The sequence below is a fragment of the Brachyhypopomus gauderio genome, chromosome 1 (assembly GCF_052324685.1).
Source record: "Brachyhypopomus gauderio isolate BG-103 chromosome 1, BGAUD_0.2, whole genome shotgun sequence".
Classification (NCBI taxonomy): Eukaryota; Metazoa; Chordata; class Actinopteri; order Gymnotiformes; family Hypopomidae; genus Brachyhypopomus; species Brachyhypopomus gauderio.
In genome coordinates this window covers 52,333,245-52,352,125 of record NC_135211.1, presented here as the reverse complement: position 1 = coordinate 52,352,125, position 18,881 = coordinate 52,333,245, and positions in this window count along the sequence as shown.

The following is an 18,881-nucleotide window of genomic DNA, read 5'->3' as shown; positions in this document are numbered from 1 at the left end:
GACCTGTGCTATTTCCCAATACACACACCTGTGGCCTTCTAAGCAACACTGAAATCTTTGATCGCTGAGTAATGCGCACACTAAAAGCTTAGCAAGCTTCCCCCACACGGTTGGACTGTAGGTCCGGCCGCACTGTTGAAGATACGCCCGGCCTGCTCGCCCCTGACGCCACTGTGTGGTTCGTGTGGGGTGGGAGAGCCACCTGCACATGTTGAGAGATCATCACAGATGCTCACAGGTGCTTGTGACGGGTGCTGGTGGAGGTTTGAGAAGAGGAACACGGATGGACTCATGGGAACTGTTGGAGCAGGAGGTGTGAGGAGCTGATGGAGCAGGAGGTGTGAGGAGCTGCTGGAGGAGGAGGTGTCGGGTGCCGGTGGAGTTAAATGAAATGGAGCGTAGAATGCATCAAGAGCACTGGAGGTTTGTGAAGCGGGGTTGGGCAGGTGTGGGTGCTGGTGGAGGTGAGTGAGACGGAGCGCAGGACGCGTCGGGCGGGTGGAGCTTCGTGAAACGGAACGCATCAGGGGCCATGAGTCACGGGTGCAGGTGGAGCTGTTGAGAAACAGAACACAGAGTGCATCAGCAGCTGGATCTTTACAACATAGAACACAGGCATCATGAGAGCTGCTGGATCTTTACAAAACAGAACACAGGCATCATGAGAGCTGCTGGATATTTACAACATAGAACACAGGCATCATGAGATCTGCTGGATCTTTACAAAACAGTACACAGGCATCATGAGTGTTGCTGGATCTTTACAAAACAGAACACAGGCATCATGAGAGCTGCTGGATATTTACAACATAGAACACAGGCATCATGAGATCTGCTGGATCTTTACAACATAGAACACAGGCATCATGAGAGCTGCTGGATCTTTACAACATAGAACACAGTCATCATGAGAGCTGCTGGATCTTTTTAAACATAGAACACGTGCATCATGAGAGCTGCTGGATCTTTACAAAACAGAACACAGACATCATGAGTGTTGCTGGATCTTTACAAAACAGAACATAGGCATCATGAGTGCTGCTGGATCTTTACAAAACAGAACACAGGCATCATGAGAGCTGCTGGATCTTTACAACATAGAACACAGGCATCATGAGAGCTGCTGGATCTTTACAACATAGAACCCAGGCATCATGAGTGCTGCTGGATCTTTACAACATAGAACACAGGCATCATGAGAGCTGCTGGATATTTACAACATAGAACACAGGCATCATGAGAGCTGCTGGATCTTTACAAAACAGAACACAGGCATCATGAGAGCTGCTGGATCTTTACAACATAGAACACAGGCATCATGAGAGCTGCTGGATCTTTACAACATAGAACACAGGCATCATGAGTGCTGCTGGATCTTTACAAAACAGAACACAGGCATCATGAGAGCTGCTGGATATTTACAACATAGAACACAGGCATCATGAGATCTGCTGGATCTTTACAAAACAGTACACAGGCATCATGAGTGCTGCTGGATCTTTACAAAACAGAACACAGGCATCATGAGAGCTGCTGGATATTTACAACATAGAACACAGGCATCATGAGATCTGCTGGATCTTTACAACATAGAACACAGGCATCATGAGAGCTGCTGGATCTTTACAACATAGAACACAGTCATCATGAGAGCTGCTGGATCTTTTTAAACATAGAACACGTGCATCATGAGAGCTGCTGGATCTTTACAAAACAGAACACAGACATCATGAGTGTTGCTGGATCTTTACAAAACAGAACATAGGCATCATGAGTGCTGCTGGATCTTTACAAAACAGAACACAGGCATCATGAGAGCTGCTGGATCTTTACAACATAGAACACAGGCATCATGAGAGCTGCTGGATCTTTACAACATAGAACACAGGCATCATGAGTGCTGCTGGATCTTTACAACATAGAACACAGGCATCATGAGAGCTGCTGGATTTTTACAACATAGAACACAGGCATCATGAGCGCTGCTGGATCTTTACAAAACAGAACACAGGCATCATGAGCGCTGCTGGATCTTTACAAAACAGAACATAGGCATCATGAACGCTGCTGGATCTTTACAACATAGAACACAGGCATCATGAGAGCTACTGGATCTTTACAAAAAGCAATAACTGACATGTCACCCGTGCTGGTGGGCTTTGTGACTCTAGCTAATGCCTTCGCTGTTTGATTTTGAGAAGCGCTTCAGTTGGGCCATCAGACATCATACTCCACGTAGTTTTTTTGGGGTGGGAATGATGCTGGGCTTCATGTTACCTGCTCAGCTCACAGAATTTATTATGTCGTATATAATAAGTGGGCAACTACTGGCTTTATTCGAATTTGGTTAGGAGTGGTTGTTATTTGAGCTATGAGCCCACCCACGTTTGAATAAGGACCAATAACTCAAAAAAAACCCTCAAAAAGTCAAATAATGACCTTACAGAATACAGTCACTTACAACATCAATACCAGTTCCAGACATTACTGCTTGTTACAGAAAGGGAAAATGAGTTGTGGATTACCTCAATCTCTGAACTATTGAACACATTTTCAATCAATAGTTGTGCCAACAAAAATAATTAGTCTTTCTTGACATAGTCTGATGAAAAGGAAGGTACAACAGAAGTGCTAACTCTCAGAACGTCAGTATTATGAGCTCCCACCAAGTACAGAATTCAATTAGTTGCGGTGTAAGCCACTGAGTGTAAGCGTGGACTACAGGTCCCCGATAATTAGCTCATGAGTGGTCACGGCTGGTCCTGCTAACGGACAGAGGGGTGATGCTAACAGCGCTACCTCCATGGCAGTGTGCGGTCAGGCCTTGTGCCTGAACTACAGAAGATAATTACTACCCTGTGCTGACAGCGTTCCTGAGGACATGTGCGAGGACATGTGAGGAACATGTGAGACATGTGTGAGGACAGTGATGGACATATGAGACATGTGCAATGACATGTGAGGGACATGTGAGACATGTGAGGACAGTGAGGGACATGTGAGACATGTGCAAGGACATGTGAGGGACATGTGAGGACAGTGAGGGACATGTGAGACATGTGAGGACAGTGAGGGACATGTGAGACGTGTGAGGACAGTGGGGGACATGTGAGGACAGTGAGGGACATGTGAGACGTGTGAGGACAGTGGGGGACATGTGAGACGTGTGAGGACAGTGAGGGACATGTGAGATGTGTGAGGACAATGAGGGACATGTGAGGACAGTGGGGACATGTGAGACGTGTGAGGACAGTGAGGGACATGTGAGACGTGTGAGGACAGTGAGGGACATGTGAGACGTGCGAGGACAGTGAGGGACATGTGAGGACAGTGAGGGACATGTGAGGACAGTGAGGGACATGTGAGACGTGTGAGGACAGTGGGGGACATGTGAGACGTGTGAGGACAGTGAGGGACATGTGAGACGTGCGAGGACAGTGAGGGACACCTCAGTGACAGGTACCCTGGAGGACAAATGTTGACTTTGACAGGGAGTTGGTGTGAGGCTACGTTTCTGTGTCTTATAGCATGATACCTTCCCCCAAACAAACAAAATACATATATATGTTATATATATATATATATATATATATATATATATATATATATATATATATATATATATATATATATATATAAATAATTACTTACATAGAAAGAAAACTATAACAATCAAAAATTTACTGAATCCAGAAAACACAGATTCACGAATCATTTTCAGATACATGGATGTTCACACTGTAATGTTCAATATCTGACTTTTGATCAGGTAATTAACACTACATTAACTACTCCTTGCCTACTCCTCAGGTTTCAGTGAGTGTCCCCTGAATGTCCTCTGAGTGTCCCCTGAATGTCCTCTGAGTGTCCCCTGAATGTCCTCTGAGTGTCCTTTGAATGTTAGCGCTTGGACAGTGAAACCCTACCTGTCCCAGAATTCCAGCCTCATTCCAGATGGGAGGTTCTCCACCCAGTCCTCACTTCTCCACCCAGTCCTCACTTCTCCACCCAGTCCTCGGGTCTCCACCCAGTCCTCACTTCTCCACCCAGTCCTCAGGTCTCCACCCAGTCCTCCCTTCTCCACCCAGTCCTCACTTCTCCACCCAGTCCTCGGGTCTCCACCCAGTCCTCCCTTCTCCACCCAGTCCTCACTTCTCCACCCAGTCCTCGGGTCTCCACCCAGTCCTCACTTCTCCACCCAGTCCTCACTTCTCCACCCAGTCCTCACTTCTCCACCCAGTCCTCGGGTCTCCACCCAGTCCTCACTTCTCCACCCAGTCCTCACTTCTCCACCCAGTCCTCGGGTCTCCACCCAGTCCTCACTTCTCCACCCAGTCCTCACTTCTCCACCCAGTCCTCAGGTCTCCACTCAGTCCTCAGGTCTCCACCCAGTCCTCAGGTCTCCACCCAGTCCTCACTTCTCCACCCAGTCCTCAGTTATCCACTCAGTCCTCACTTCTCCACCCAGTCCTCACTTCTCCACCCAGTCCTCACTTCTCCACCCAGTCCTCACTTCTCCACCCAGTCCTCACTTCTCCACTCAGTCCTCACTTCTCCACCCAGTCCTCACTTCTCCACCCAGTCCTCAGGTCTCCACTCAGTCCTCGGGCCACAGGCCTGTTTCTGGTAGAGCCCAGTTCTGCTCCCTGCCCCAGAGAGCAACCTGGTTCACACACATGAGAAGGAACCTGCTACGGAACAGGAAGCGTTTAGCTGAGATGAGGACAGTGTTAAGAGAGGCACATGTTGACAGGCACGATTTTTGATCTAGAACATTAAAGTATACAATGCCATTTAGATCCTAAAGTATAATACTTGATTCAAACAGAAATCAAGAAAGGCTAGAGCACACCCCTCGCTAAAGGCCCCACGCTAACCCTGTGCTCGTATCCAGCTGCAGATGGTGCAGCTTAAAGTGTTGAGTGTCCAGGGAGACACTGGCTTACCTCAAAGCCAGCAACAACCCCAAGAGGTCAAACGCACAATAGCCCAAAGCAGACACCCACAGTCCACTGCTGTAGTTCAGCCTGGTGTTTTGGAAGACAGTGATGATCCTCTCTCAGGATTCAGCTCAGGATTCATCTGAAGATTCAGTTCAGGATTCAGCTCAAGATTCATCTGAAGATTCAGTTCAGGATTCAGCTCAAGATTCATCTGAAGATTCAGCTCTTTCCGTTGAGGCACCTAATCAACTAATATATGTCTGTGATGCACCTGGAGAAACTGATGCTTTGGCCACACCCACTACCTCCTGGTGACTATCGTGACTGGATACAGTTCGGTTGGATCAAAACGCAAACAACCAGCTGTATTCAGATTAGTTATAGGACAGGCTTGTCTCACGTCTAGAAGCCAAAGACACTCTAAAATTTCACAGTATGTGTGTGTGTGAGCTGCCTCAGTAGAGTGTGTAGGCCTTTTTACATGTTTTGAAATATTTACAGTATAATGATTTATGAACCTTGATTTCTCTGTATTTATCAACTTAAACTCTCTATCAATTTGCTGTGACGTCCCCTCCATTGTTTCATTGGTACTGTCTCACATGCACTGTCTCTCACCCTGTCTCTCACTCCCTCACTCTCTCTCTCTAATCAGCCACATGAGTTTTCACCCTCATTACTCTCTCTGTCTCTCTCACATCCGTCCCCATTACCAGACCTCATCACCTCACAAGCTGGAGGCCACATCCATTTCTGTAACACTTACAGCTCAATCTGTCTCAACTCTCCAAATCACAGCTCTCCAAACGGCACCGGCCCGACGGGCTTTATCAGCAGCCCTGCTGAGAGCCCCACGCATCCCCCGGCTTCCCCATCACCTCGTAGGGATTCACACTACAGCCATTTTAGATGCAGCATTATGGCAGGTCTTCATGTCTTTCCTGTCTTTCCCCCAAATAATTCAGTGTTGTGGAAATTCCATGTTGCTTTTGCATCGCTATGATGCCATTATAATTAAGAGAGTCTGAACAACCTCACACACACACACACGCTCACACACACACACGCTCACCTTCTCGTTGGCATTCTTACACATGAAGGACACACAGCAGGATCTAAAGCAATTCTCTGTTCAACTGTCAGTAGATGAAAGGGCACACAGGTGCCGTCAGGGCCAAACGTTTCAGCATCCTGCACACTCCACTTCCTGGAGATGTGTGGAATGATACCAGATTTCTTATTTTCTCCTCAGCTTTTGCACACAAAAGAAACAAACACACAAACACCGAAGAAACAAATACATGAACACCAAAGAAACAAACATACAAACACAGAAGAAACACCAAAGAAACAAACACATAAACACCAAAGAAACAAACCCATAAACACCAAATAAACAAATACATGAACACCAAAGAAACAAACACACAAACACCAAAGAAGAAACAAACACATGAACACTAAAGAAACAAACATAAAAACACCAAAGAAACACCAAAGAAACAAACACACCAACAACAAAGAAACAAACATACAAACACTTGAACACCAAATAAACAAACACAAACTTAAAAGAAACAAACACACACCAAAGAAACAAACACCAAAGCCAGAGCTTCTCCAACTGCTGTGCTCATTTTCTGAGTGGGCACAGGACTCCTGGTATTCAGTCCTGATGTAGTTTCGCTCACTTACTTAGGGGGGGTGATGGTGTCAGTTCATTGTTCTGCTGGATGTGTTCACTGACTCAGATAGAGAAGAAAAAAACCCTGGCCTCCCCCATCGCAGTGGTCATTTGAGCTGTGTTTTTTTTCTGCCCTTCCCTTTTTATAATAAATAATAATAATAACCTTTATTTGTATAGCACCTTTCATACATACATGCAACTCAAAGTGCTAAAAACTACTGAAAATAAGGTTTGTGGGTGTGTGTGTGTGAGGCTGTATATGTGTTTGGGTGAATATGTATGAAAAGAGAGGTCACATGGAGACACACAAGCAGCTGATCTCTTCTGGTAAGATTTACTAAATGTCCTTTTTTGTTTACTGGTTATGGCTGTTGTGTTTTTGGAAGGAGACACACTGTAAAAAGTACCATCTTGATAAGTTAAAATAGCTCAAGATTATTATTCTATTTCAAGAAGCTAAGGGGTTTTTTTTGTATAAATTAATGTAAAAATATCTTTACCTAGTGGCAGTTTTTCAAAAGACGAAAAATATTTCAAAAAAGGTAAAACAAATCAGAGCTATTTTGACTAATAAAATGCTACTTTTTGCAGTGTGAGAACAATCCTACATAAGTACAAAAGAGGCTTACTTGAAATGTTTTGGAATTATAATTCAAATATTATGTTTGTGTCAATTTCACATTATTTCAACCTTTCACTAATCAAATCTCAAACCTATGTTCCTGTGGATCATGAGACTTCATCACCTCCAGAAAAGAGAGGTCACATGGAGTCACACGAGCAGCTGACAGAGATGACAAAAGACGGCACAGTGTGGCGTGAGGAAGAGATTGGTAGACATTATGGAAGGCATCACAGCCCAATTGAATGCCATCCCATGAATGGAGAGCCAACTGCTTTTGCCAGAAGTGAAGTGTCTAGTCGCTTACAGAGTTTCCTCTGTTTCATCTCTCTGAAAATGCTTCGGACCATACAGGAGTGGACTGTTCAGCATGCACACCAGACGACACAGCATGAAAACTGGTTCATGGCCCTCCCTGAACTAATGGCTTTCATTGCCATCCTCATCCAGCAATGCAGCAGCCCTCCATCATGAAGATTATGCAGCGATACCGGTTCCAGGACACACGCATGTGTGTACAGCATGGACACACGCAGTGAACGAGCTGCAACTGACCCGTTTGCTGCAGTCTCTAATGTTTGGGGGTCTCGTTGCCAACTGCTTCAATGCTTACAACCCAGGAAGGCATATCACAATAGATGAGCAACAACATGCACAGGTGTAAAAGAGAGATGGGCAGACTTCTTGGTGAAGCTTGCAGGAGAGCTTGGACAGGCTCATATGGCAGCCAAGGAGGTGGCCAAGGAAAAGGTTCAGCAGCAACCACCCACACCTGACACAGGGAAAAGGGCATTGTGCCAAGTCAAGTGTGGCTGCAAGAATAATCATGCCACTAAGCGTTGTATTTCTTGTACTTAGTTCACATGTGGCAAGTGCAGAAAAGAGATGATGTGGCAGTGCCAGGTGTGTGCAGAGTAACACGTTTCGTTACTGTGCGAATATCAATAAAGCTAACTTGAATCAAAATTTCTGGCAATGTTGACTTTTTTTTTGGGGGGGGGGGGGGGGGGGGGTTGGCTGAACAGGCTACTCTCTGCAGTGGGGCTGGTGGGACACCACATTTTAGGCTGTTATAGTCTGTGATAGTGTAAGGCACCTCTTCCTGTACTCTTTACTGTATTTTAGACATTGAGGGCTTTTGAGGGGACGTTGTGGATGAACACTGACCAGTGGCTGACCATGAACACTGAACACTGACCCTCTTTTCTCTCCTTCTCTTTTCTCTGTATGTCCCACCAATTATTTTTATTACTATTGTACTGTATTTTACAGAATTGTTTTCTTTTTATTCTTACATAAAAATAAAGTTGTCCTCCAAAGATGGGGGGGCAAAAAAAAGAGAGTAGTGACTCGGAAATCTCTTCTGGTAAGATTGTTGTTGTGTTTTTGGAAGAGACACACTAAAAAGTACCATCTTGATAAGTTAAAATTGCTCAAGATTATTATTCTATTTCAAGTAGCTGAGGGTTTTTTGTATAAATGTATGTAAAAATATCTTTAACTATGGGCAGTTTTTCAAAAGACTAAATACTGAAAATAAGGTTAAAAAAATCAGTGCCATTTTGAATAATCAATATGCCACTTATATGTCACTATAATTCAAATATTATGTTTGTGACTTCTGACTTCTTCTCACTTTGTGACTTCTTGCAAGAGAGCTTGCAGTCTCTTGTGGCAGGCAGCCAAAGGTGTGTGTTGAAGCAGCAACCACCCACACCTGAGACACGCCTCATTTACATAACACTGGAGGTAAGAAGGGCTTATCACACCTCCCAACCCTAGCCTTCTGGCTAAGCTCTGGTACGTGGCAGGGATGATAGCCTTTTGGCTAAGGTATGGCCACCCCAGTGTTAAATACAATCGTCTTTATTCCCAGTAGGTTGCACAGGAGAGGGTGGACGTGAAGAAGAGACCTGGACCTTATAATGACAAAGGTGTGATCACTGTACAAATGGCCTTCATTAACAAACAACGCCTGGCTTAAAGAACCAGCCCCAGCCATCCAGACAAGTACATTTAGGTAGAGGCCTGTTCTGAAACAGCTCCCTTTTGGATAGGAGGATATTAGAAAAGATTCTTCAGATCCACTGGAACTCCAGGCTTAGTGCCTCTGATGATTCAGCTCTAGCGTGTGTTCTCCTTGGCTGCAGAGACTTGTGGGAAGGTAGTGATAGGGTATACTCCGCGCACCTCCAAGTGAGGTTAAGAGCACAGTGAACTATCACTTATTAATGGCCGGCTCTCAGAAGCACTGCGCAGTGTGCAATTGATGTCCTCGTGGCCAGCCCTGAGCCTCAAAGCAATTAAAGTTGAGTTCTGAAACTAGCTGGGTCACGTCACACGGGTCCAACATGCTTATACAAAGCGCAGCATTGCCAGCCCCCGGCCCCCAGAACGAGGGCTAGAGTTGAATCTCACCTGGGTCAGAAAGCACCTCTCTGGGGCCACGCGGGGGCACTAAGTGCTGGAACGTCCCAACAGGCTAATGGTCCGTGGCTCATGGTTCTCCTGGGTGAAGGGGGACGGCTGCTGTAAACACACAACACACACCAGTACACCCACACCAAACGTCTACACACACCAGTACACCCACACCAAACGTCTACACACACCAGTACACCCACACCTAACATCTACACACACCAGTATACCCACACCAAACGTCTACACACACCAGTACACCCACACTAAACAACTACACACACCAGTACACCCACACCTAACATCTACACACACCAGTATACCCACACCTAACATCTACAAACACCAGTACACCCACACCAAACATCTACACACACCAGTACACCCACACCAAACATCTACATACACCAGTACACCCACACCAAACATCTACATACACCACAGACATGCTGTAAGGGTTAAACACCACAGACATGCAGTAACTGTTGAACACCACAGACATGCAGTAACAGTTAAACACCACAGACATGCAGTAAGGGTTAAACACCACAGACATGCAGTAAGGGTTAAACACCACAGACATACAGTAACTGTTAAACACCACAGACACGCAGTAACTGTTGAACACCACAGACATGCAGTAACAGTTAAACACCACATACATGCAGTAAGGGTTAAACACCACAGACATGCAGTAAGGGTTAAACACCACAGACATACAGTAACTGTTAAACACCACAGACATGCAGTAAGGGTTAAACACCACAGACATGCAGTAAGGGTTAAACACCACAGACATACAGTAACTGTTAAACACCACAGACATGCAGTAAGGGTTAAACACCACAGACATACAGTAACTGTTAAACACCACAGACATGCAGTAAGGGTTAAACACCACAGACACGCAGTAACTGTTAAACACCACAGACATGCAGTAAGGGTTAAACACCACAGACATGCAGTAACAGTTAAACACCACAGACATGCAGTAAGGGTTAAACACCACAGACATACAGTACCTGTTAAACACCACAGACACTGACCTTATATCCTGCTCCGCAGCACGGCCCACTGCTCAAAGGAGCGTTGGACCCAGTCGGTTGGCTGGGACTGCTCCTTCCCAGGGTGCTGTGAGAAGCTCTGTTGTACTGGGTAATCAGCTCGAGTGTGTCGACGCACTGGGACCGCATGCTTGGCAAACCTCTTAATGCCTTTAATGTCCATTATAAAGCCGAAGAGTGCTGTTAAATGTGGAGAAATAAAACCTTACACCAGAGGTGTGTGATAGCATGTAAAACACACGCCAATGGCCATCCATCTCATGGTGTTTATGAAGCGCTGAAGAGACTTCCAGTCTCCAGAGTGAACCCTGGCCAAGCTCGTAATGTCAGGAATAATGAGGCCCTAATACACACCTGTGGTCTGCTTTTAAATGGACTTAAGAACCTCTGTGACAGAGTCTCAGCTCTCCCTGAAGCAGACCACACATCTTCTCCCTGAAGCAGACCACACTTCTGTCTTGACGGATTTAGATTTTTCTTTGCTGTGCAATTCGCAAGGACATCCTATTGGTCTAGCGTTCCAGTGATCCAGTGGCCCAGTGATCCAGTGATCCAGTGGTCCTGTGCTCCTTAACTGATGAGAGATTTAGAACATACTAAAGAGATATATGTATTCTTGACCCATGTCATTCACAGAAAGGGTGAATGAAACAAAACAAAAGCCTTTCAGATGCTGCTGAGTTTGACCACAAACTTCGGACGTGTCAACCATTCCCAGATCGGGCCTTCATCAGAACTCTGTGTGAGACAACAGGACATGGCTGGTAGTTTTGGGTGATGGAGCATCTCTGGCTCCAGCACTGACACCCCAGCACTGACACCCCAGCACTGACACCCCAGCACTGACACCCCAGCACTGACACTCACACATGGAAAGACCAGCCAGTAACACCGCTGTATCTGACACTTCTGTGAGCTCAGCTGCCTATACCATGTCATTACTGTGTCGTTGTCTCTGCTGTTGAGAATGACCAGCTTCTCTGAATGGACTATAAAACACACCTGTACGACGGGCAGACCCAATAAAACGGCCCATGAGTGTAAGTTCAAGGGGCTTTAAACAAAAAGGGTGTTTCACAGCCCTGTGAAACGTCAGGCCCGAGATACAGAGCTTCATTTACAGCATATGAAACATTTTCCATCTGGCGTCAAAAGAACTTTTATGGTTTCTGTGCTAAATCGTCGTTCGTGGAGGCAGTGGGAAATCAGAATTAGACCAAATTCCAGTTGTGGATCTGACACCCACAATGCACTGCACCCCACAGACACAGAGCACAGAGACTTGGCAAGACTGCGCGTCCTTCTGTAAGCGGACAGGGAGACAGAAAGCAAACGCAGGTCTTGATTGGCTCAATAGAAGCCCTTGATCTGATGTCCTCTGTAGGGTGGGGATGGGCAGGCTTAAGGACCCAGTTGCTGACGCAGCAACACGGACGTAGCGATGAAGCGTGGCGGAGTGACGGAGCAGGTGCTGTGGGTGGAGGCTGCGCTTTTTCCTGCCACCGAAGTGTCGGAGCAGCACAACGCCGGCCGATCACAGTCTGCACGAGCAGCTGTGAAACCTGCCTGGGCTCTGGAGGAGAGAGATGGCACACACACACACACACACACACACACTCCTGGATGAGAGGGGTCACTGCTCATCCAGCTCTCTCGGGGATGAAGGGATGAGAGGCCGCACACACACACACACACACACACACACACACACACACACACACCCATGGAGGGGAGGGGTCACAGCACATCTGGCCCTCTGAGGGATGAGTAGACCCCACACACGCATGTTGGGAGAATCCACTTCCCCTGGCTGACACAGTCACAAATGAGAAAAGACAGGGGCCCGTGTCCACTGCTGCTTCACTCCTGTCACACTTTACTTTCTGTCAAAACAACTCTGGAGGGGTGCAGAGCCATGTCTCACACACACACACACACACACACACACAGTGAGAGTGAGAGAGGTGGATCAGGGCCAGGTGGACCGTCTGCCAAACCACAGACCCTATCAGACTGAACTGAGCTGAAGTCAGCGCTCCAGGGATGACTTCTCAAAGACCGCAGGCGACCGTCATGGAAATGAAGAATCCAGCGGACTTCCCCATCATAAATTAATATTCTTAAATTACAATTGGAACATTATGGTGAAATAAGAGAAGAGACTGGGCAATTAATTCAACAGTCAAATCATAGAGTCAAATCCAGGAGTCATATAACACATGAAGCCTCAGGGGTGTGTGGGGCAGTCGTCAATAGAGGAGGGTCAGTCTCTGCCCTGTGCACCAGTCACCAACACCAGCCAATCTCAGCTGTGCTTACACATGTTCCAGACCTGAAGACGTCTAACCCAACTGAGTGTGTGTTCATCACAGACCTGAAGACGTCTAACCCAACTGTGTGTTCACCACAGACTTGAAGACGTCTAACCCAACTGAGTGTGTGTTCATCACAGACCTGAAGACGTCTAACCCAACTGAGTGTGTGTTCTTCACAGACCTGAAGACGTCTAACCCAACTGAGTGTGTTCACCACAGATCTGAAGACGTCTAACCCAACTTAGTGTGTGTTCATCACAGACCTGAAGACATCTAACCCAACAGAGTGTGTTCACCACAGACCTAAAGACGTCTAACCCAACTGAGTGTGTGTTCACCACAGATCTGAAGACGTCTAACCCAACTTAGTGTATGTTCATCACAGACCTGAAGACATCTAACCCAACTGAGTGTGTTCACCACAGATCTGAAGACGTCTAACCCAACTGAGTGTGTGTTCATCACAGACCTGAAGACATCTAACCCAACTGAGTGTGTTCACCACAGATCTGAAGACGTCTAACCCAACTGAGTGTGTGTTCATCACAGACCTGAAGACGTCTAACCCAACTGAGTGTGTGTTCATCGCAGACCTGAAGACGTCTAACCCAACTGTGTGTTCACCACAGACCTGAAGACGTCTAACCCAACTGAGTGTGTGTTCATCACAGACCTGAAGACGTCTAACCCAACTGAGTGTGTGTTCTTCACAGACCTGAAGACGTCTAACCCAACTGAGTGTGTGTTCACCACAGATCTGAAGACGTCTAACCCAACTTAGTGTATGTTCATCACAGACCTGAAGACGTCTAACCCAACTGAGTGTATGTTCATCACAGACCTGAAGACGTCTAACCCAACTGAGTGTGTTTTCATCACAGACATGAAGATGTCTAACCCAACTGAGTGTGTGTTCATCACAGACCTGAAGACGTCTAACCCAACTGTGTGTTCACCACAGACCTGAAGACGTCTAACCCAACTGAGTGTGTGTTCATCACAGACCTGAAGACGTCTAACCCAACTGAGTGTGTTTTCATCACAGACATGAAGATGTCTAACCCAACTGAGTGTGTGTTCATCACAAACCTGAAGACGTCTAACCCAACTGAGTGTGTTTTCATCACAGACATGAAGATGTCTAACCCAACTGAGTGTGTGTTCATCACAGACCTGAAGACGTCTAACCCAACTGTGTGTTCACCACAGACCTGAAGACGTCTAACCCAACTGAGTGTGTGTTCATCACAGACCTGAAGACGTCTAACCCAACTGTGTGTTCACCACAGACCTGAAGACGTCTAACCCAACTGAGTGTGTGTTCATCACAGACCTGAAGACGTCTAACCCCACTGAGTGTGTGTTCTTCACAGACCTGAAGACGTCTAACCCAACTGAGTGTGTGTTCACCACAGATCTGAAGACGTCTAACCCAACTTAGTGTATGTTCATCACAGACCTGAAGACGTCTAACCCAACTGAGTGTATGTTCATCACAGACCTGAAGACGTCTAACCCAACTGAGTGTGTGTTCTTCACAGACCTGAAGACGTCTAACCCAACTGAGTGTGTGTTCACCACAGATCTGAAGACGTCTAACCCAACTTAGTGTATGTTCATCACAGACCTGAAGACGTCTAACCCAACTGAGTGTGTGTTCATCACAGACCTGAAGACGTCTAACCCAACTGAGTGGGTGTTCATCACAGACCTGAAGACATCTAACCCAACTGAGTGGGTGTTCATCACAGACCTGAAGACGTCTAACCCAACTGAGTGTGATGAACCTGTAAAACAGGGGTGCCCACAGTTTTCAGCTTGCGAGCTACTTATAAGATGACCAAGTCAGAAAGATCTAATTTGTTGAGCGCGGGGGGGGGGGGGGGGGGGGGGGGGGCTGGGTGGCGAACGTAATATGTTGAGGGGGTGGGGGGGGGGCGGGGGTGGCGAACATAATTTGTTGAGTGGATTGCAGATTGGCTACCGTGAATGTCAATCAAAATATAACCGTCAGTGCAGATGTGCGATTCATCTACTACTATTTTATGTGACGCGATCTACGCACATTCCTTCGCGATCGACCGACACTTCGACGTAATGAGCACCCCTGCTGTAAAACAACAACACAGAATATTCTCCATGACATAAACTATAACATGTAGTTGGCCCTACTTGCAAACACCTAAACTCTGCTGAAAATGAGTTTGATTGGGCAAAAATCTTATACACTCACCTTGAAAGAACCGTCATTTATCTTTGTCTGTGCTTGTCTGTGTATGTGTACCGGTAGCAAGCCTGTAAATGGATATCTGGAACTTTGCTATCAGATCCTTCTCTCCAGAGATGTAATCTACACACCTGTCACTCAAATCACACACTGCTGCATAGTTCCACACACACTCTCCTCCTCCCTCACCACCATCCTCATCCCTCCCTCACCTCTATCTCTCCATCCCTCCCTCAACTCTATCTATACATTGTCTGGAATACTAAATATATTTGGTGTTCCTGCTTAGTACAAGTGTCATTTCTGTGAGCCACCAATAGATGATCATTAGTGGATCATTTCCTGCCTCTGAATTAGCTCCTTCATAAGTGTGAGGTTCATATGTGTGAGGTTCATAAGTGTGGGGTTCATATGTGTGAGGTTCATATGTGTGGGGTTCATGTGTGGGGTTAATGTGTGTGGGGTTCATATGTGTGAGGTTCATATGTGTGAGGTTCATATGTGTGCGATTCAAATGTGTGGGGTTCATATGTGTGAGGTTCATATGTGTGGGGTTCATGTGTGTGAGGTTCATATGTGTGAGGTTCATAAGTGTGGGGTTCATATGTGTGGGGTTCATATGTGTGGGGTTCAAATGTGTGGGGTTCATATGTGTGAGGTTCATATGTGTGGGGTTCATGTGTGTGGGGTTCATAAGTGTGAGGTTCATAAGTGTGAGGTTCATAAGTGTGGGGTCCATATGTGTGGGGTTCATATGTGTGAGGTTCATAAGTGTGAGGTTCATATGTGTGGGGTTCATATGTGTGAGGTTCATAAGTGTGAGGTTCATATGTGTGAGGTTCATAAGTGTGAGGTTCATATGTGTGGGGTTCATAAGTGTGAGGTTCATATGTGTGGGGTTCATATGTGTGAGGTTCATAAGTGTGGGGTTCATATGTGTGAGGTTCATAAGTGTGAGGTTTATATGTGTGAGGTTCATATGTGTGAGGTTTATATGTGTGAGGTTTATATGTGTGAGGTTCATAAGTGTGAGGTTTATATGTGTGAGGTTCATAAATGTGAGGTTCATAAGTGTGGGGTTCATAAGTGTGGGGTTCATATGTGTGGAGTTCATATGTGTGGGGTTTATATGTGTGAGGTTTATATGTGTGAGGTTCATAAGTGTGAGGTTTATATGTGTGAGGTTCATAAATGTGAGGTTCATAAGTGTGGGGTTTCTATGTGTGGGGTTCATATGTGTGGGGTTCAAATGTGTGGGGTTCATATGTGTGAGGTTCATATGTGTGGGGTTCATGTGTGGGGTTAATGTGTGTGGGGTTCATAAGTGTGAGATCATAAGTGTGGGGTTCATGTGTGTGGGGTTCATAAGTGTGAGGTTCATAAGTGTGAGGTTCATATGTATAATGTTCATATGTGTGGAGTTCAAATGTGAGGTTTATGTGTGGGGTTCATATGTGTGAGGTTCATAAGTGTGAGGTTCATATGTGTGGGGCTCATATGTGTGAGGTTTATATGTGTGAGGTTTATATGTGTGGGGTTCATATGTGTGAGATTCATAAGTGTGAGGTTCATATGTGTGGGGCTCATATGTGTGAGGTTTATATGTGTGAGGTTCATAAGTGTGGGGTTCATATGTGTGAGGTTTATATGTGTGAGGTTCATAAGTGTGAGGTTTATATGTGTGAGGTTCATAAATGTGAGGTTCATAAGTGTGGGGTTCATAAGTGTGGGGTTCATATGTGTGGAGTTCATATGTGTGGGGCTCATATGTGTGAGGTTTATATGTGTGAGGTTCATAAGTGTGGGGTTCATAAGTGCGGGGTTCATATGTGTGGGGCTCATATGTGTGAGGTTTATATGTGTGAGGTTCATAAGTGTGGGGTTCATATGTGTGGGGTTCATATGTGTGGGGTTCATAAGTGTGGGGTTCATATGTGTGAGGTTCATAAGTGTGGGGTTCATATGTGTGAGGTTTATATGTGTGAGGTTCATAAGTGTGGGGTTCATAAGTGTGGGGTTCATATGTGTAAGGTTCATAAGTGTGGGGTTCATATGTGTGAGGTTTATATGTGTGAGGTTCATAAGTGTGAGGTTTATATGTGTGAGGTTCATAAATGTGAGGTTCATAAGTGTGGGGTTCATAAGTGTGGGGTTCATATGTGTGAGGTTTATATGTGTGAGGTTTATATGTGTGAGGTTCATAAGTGTGAGGTTTATATGTGTGAGGTTCATAAATGTGAGGTTCATAAGTGTGGGGTTCATAAGTGTGGGGTTCATATGTGTGGAGTTCATATGTGTGGGGCTCATATGTGTGAGGTTTATATGTGTGAGGTTCATAAGTGTGGGGTTCATATGTGTGGGGCTCATATGTGTGAGGTTTATATGTGTGAGGTTCATAAGTGTGGGGTTCATATGTGTGGAGTTCATATGTGTGGGGCTCATATGTGTGAGGTTTAAATGTGTGGGGTTCATAAGTGTGGGGCTCATATGTGTGAGGTTCATAAGTGTGAGGTTCATAAGTGTGGGGTTCATATGTGTGAGGTTCATAAGTGTGGGGCTCATATGTGTGAGGTTTATATGTGTGAGGTTTATGTGTGAGGTTCATAAGTGTGAGGTTCATAAGTGTGGGGTTCATATGTGTGAGGTTCATATGTGTGAGGTTCATAAGTGTGGGGTTCATATGTGTGGGGTTCATATGTGTGGGGTTCATATGTGTGAGGTTCATAAGTGTGGGGTTCATATGTGTGAGGTTTATATGTGTGAGGTTCATAAGTGTGGGGTTATATGTGTGGGGTTCATGTGTGGGGTTAATGTGTGTGGGGTTAATGTGTGTGGGGTTCATAAGTGTGGGGTTCATATGTGTGGGGTTCATGTGTGGGGTTAATGTGTGTGGGGTTCATAAGTGTGAGGTTTATAAGTGTGGGGTTCATATGTGTGGGGTTCATGTGTGTGGGGTTCATAAGTGTGAGGTTTATAAGTGTGGGGTTCATATGTGTGGGGTTCATGTGTGTGGGGTTCATAAGTGTGAGGTTCAAGGTGTGGGGTTCATATGTGTGGGGCTCATATGTGTGGGGTTTATATGTGTGAGGTTCATAAGTGTGGGGTTCATAAGTGTGAGGTTCATAAGTGTGAGGTTTATATGTGTGAGGTTCATAAGTGTGGGGTTAATGTGTGTGGGGTTCATATGTGTGAGGTTTATATGTGTGAGGTTCATAAGTGTGGGGTTCATAAGTGTGGGGTTCATATGTGTGGGGTTCATGTGTGGGGTTAATGTGTGTGGGGTTAATGTGTGTGGGGTTCATAAGTGTGGGGTTCATATGTGTGGGGTTCATGTGTGGGGTTAATGTGTGTGGGGTTCATAAGTGTGAGGTTTATAAGTGTGGGGTTCATATGTGTGGGGTTCATGTGTGTGGGGTTCATAAGTGTGAGATTTATAAGTGTGGGGTTCATATGTGTGGGGTTCATGTGTGTGGGGTTCATAAGTGTGAGGTTTATAAGTGTGGGGTTCATATGTGTGGGGCTCATATGTGTGGGGTTCATGTGTGTGAGGTTCATGTGTGGGGTTAATGTGTGTGGGGTTTATAAGTGTGGGGTTCATATGT